We start from the raw sequence: 3647 nt of genomic DNA on the forward strand, positions 1-3647 counted from the left end.
TAACATGGCGATCGGGCTGAAACTATAGCTACAAGCTATCTAAGGATGGTACTATAGAACGCCACCTCAAGGTAGGCCTAGTGGCGCCATCTCTTGGTCAGTGCCGGAAACTTATCAATCCACCCTCGTATAGTTGAAAAAAAAGTTCATTTTTAAACAAAGTGTAGAATTTTCAACTACTATAATGAATATTTAACTGAAATAACTAAATATTATTAAAGAAAAAATGAATTTTTAACTGAAATTATAAATATTTAGATAGTATAATTGAATTTTCAACAAAAAAAGAAAAAATGATTTTTCAACCAAACATTGAATAGTTTAATCAAAATCATTTTAAATTGCATTATACGTTGTGATTTGATAGATTTTCTCTCTGTAAAAATGTATAAAATTCCCAGTCAAAAATTAATTTCACTGTTAATTTCACTAAAAAAGATCAATTTACAACCAAATAGTTGAATAATGAATATTGAATTGAAAGAGATAGTTTTCAAACAAAAATTAAACACTTAAATTTTCAGTTTAAAGAATTATTTTTTCACACCGATAAAAATTCAATGAAAGTGATGAATTTTCAACAAAAAGGATGAAATTTCGATTAAAATGATGTATATTTAACTGGAATACCTAAATTTATATCTAAAAAGATGGATTTTCAAACAAGAAGATTCACTTTCTACAAATAAGACCATTTTTTAACAGAATACATAAAATTGTAAGTAAAGAAGACAAATTGTCAACCAAGTAGTTTAATTTTAAATTAAAAAATTTGATTTTTCAAATAAAATGATAAATCTTTAACTGGAATATTTAAATTTAGAAAAAAATTAAGTTTCAGCCAAGAAGAATAATTTATACCAAAAAAAGACGAATTTTCAACTCAAACGATGAATGCTTAATTAGAATAGTTAAACTCTTTAATGAAAATAATAATTTTCACCTCAAATGACAAGTCTTTAGCTAATGTAATTGAATTTTCAACTAAAACGATTAATTTCAACCCATGAAAACGAAATTTGAATTAAAAAAGATAATTTTTCTACCAAAAATATTGAACTAGAAAAGATCAGTTTTCAACTAAAAATGAAAGTTAAATTTTCCGTTAAAAAAAATTAATTTTTCATCAAAAACAATGTGTGAATATTTAACAATTATGAATATTTAACTGGAATAATTCAATTTTCAACCATAAGGATGAATTTTTAAATAAGAAGATTACTATTTCTACCAAAAAGATGATTTTTCTACAGGATACATGAATTTTCAACTGAAAAACAACCAATTTTTTTAATGAAACAGTTGAATTTTGAATTAAAAATACAAAATTTCAATTAAAATGATAAATCTTTAACTGAAATATTTGAATTTCAAAAAATAAAATAATTTTCAGCCCAGAAAATTAATTTATACCAAAAAGACGAATTTTTAACTAAAATTATGGAAATATTCAATTCGAATTGTTACATTTTCAGCTTGAAAAAAATAATAATTTTCAAAGAAAAAAAAAACATCGAATTTTCAAAAAATAGTTACATTTTCAAACAAAGAAATAAATTTTCAAGTACGAATGATCAGGGTGGCCGTTTTATAATCGAAGAAAAAAATTCCCGGTCATTTCTCGATTCACAAACATTTTTCAGGGCCAATGAAATTTAAAAAATCAAACTATATTCTAAACATTTTTCCATATAAAGTGATAAACAATAAACTACAAATTAAAGCATTAAAAGTTGAACCCTTGAATTCCAAACTTTTAAAATTGAAATTCAAAAGTTTTTCAATTCAAAAATTGTGTATTCAAATGCTCAAAAAATTACACATACCAAATGGAAGTTACCAACAATTTTCAATTAAACTATGTTAAATGTAATACAAATAAAACTACAAAATTTAGATCTTTTATCAATCTATAGAGTTCAAAGATTCAGATTAGGTTCCAAAAATATAAATCCACGTTAAAAATTTTCAAAATTATATTATTATTCCTGCAGATTTAAAAAAAAGTTGAAATTATGAATAACAATATAACACTTATTATTTGTAAAAATTTGAAGCAATATTTCGAAGTTTTAAAAAGATTCGAATTAAATTTAGAACTTGAAATAATTTCAAATACTTACAGCCGAATTCAAAATAAAACGTAAATTTTTGCAGATTTCAAAAGAATAAAAAAAAAATTTCTGAAGATTCTTAGAAAAATTGAAAATTATTTTTCACTTTGAAAGATTATTGTAATAGAAAGTTTAAAAACAAAGCTATATGAAAATATTTTGAACATTTAAAAATTTTCGAATATTTTGAAATACTTCAAAGATTTCACAAAAATGTCAAAAGATTTTACGAAGATAAAAGAATATTTTAAAGATTTCACAAAAATCTAAAAAGATTTTACACCGATTTCAAAAATTCAAAAATACTGTAAAAAATTTCCAAGATTTCAAATATTTTAGAAATAACATAGAGATTAAAAAATTTCACGAAAATATCGAAAAATTTCAATGATTTCAAAAATATCACGAATACATCAAAGAATTCACAAAAACTTCAAAAGATTTTACAAAGATTCAAAATAGTTTAAGGTTTTTTAAGATTTCACAAAAATTTTAAATATTTTAAAGATTTCACAAGAATTTCAATAGCTTTGACAAATATTGCAAAAGATTTAGCAAAAATTTCAAAAGATTATACAAACATTACAACGATTACAAAGATTAAAAATATTTCAAAGATTTTTGAATGATTACAAAAATGACAAAAATTTCAGACAGATTTCAAATATTCGAAATTATTTTAGAACATTTGAAAGATTTCACAAAAATTTGGAAATAATTGTCAAAGATAAGAGCGATTCAAAATATTTTAAACACTTCAGAATTATTAAACATTTCACAAAAATTCTTTTAAATATCAAAAATTTAAAAGATACCAAAATATCTAAAAGATTTAAAACATTTTAATGTTTTCCAAGATTTTAAAATATTGCAAAAATTTCAAAAAATTACAGATTACAAATATTTTTAACATTTTAATAAATTTTACAAATATTCGGCAATAATGACAGATTTCAAAGATGCCAAAATATTTTAATGAATGAAATATTTTTTTACAAACATTAAGTTTTTTTTTACATAAATTACAACGATTTCAAATATTTTAAAAATGCAATGTGAGCATTTTAATTGAAGAAAATAATTCGCGGTCATTTAAAAATTCTCAAAAATTTGTAACAATCGTTGAAATAAAAAAAAATAATAAAAATTAAGGCATAAAATTAAAGATTTTAATAATTCCTAAGTGAACAATTTTAAATATTAAAAATGTTTAATACTTAAAACTGTAGACTGATCAAATTCACAGTTCAAAGATTTCTAATTGAAAAATATAAATCCACAGTATAATTTTTAAAGATTTAAATTAAAAAATGAATAATTTACTTTATAAATGTTCAAAATATTAAGTAATTCTAAGGAGAAAATATCTAAAATTGAACGATTAACATTTTTTTAAGCGCAGACTTAAAATTTGAAGTTATATTATTTTTATTTTAAGTCGTTTCAAATTAATAAATCTTAAACTGTTATTTATACACAAAAATTCAACACTTTCAGTAACATAAATTTTTAAACCAACAGTCAAATATGGCC

This window comes from Belonocnema kinseyi, chromosome 4 (assembly GCF_010883055.1).
Source record: "Belonocnema kinseyi isolate 2016_QV_RU_SX_M_011 chromosome 4, B_treatae_v1, whole genome shotgun sequence".
NCBI classification, from domain to species: domain Eukaryota; kingdom Metazoa; phylum Arthropoda; class Insecta; order Hymenoptera; family Cynipidae; genus Belonocnema; species Belonocnema kinseyi.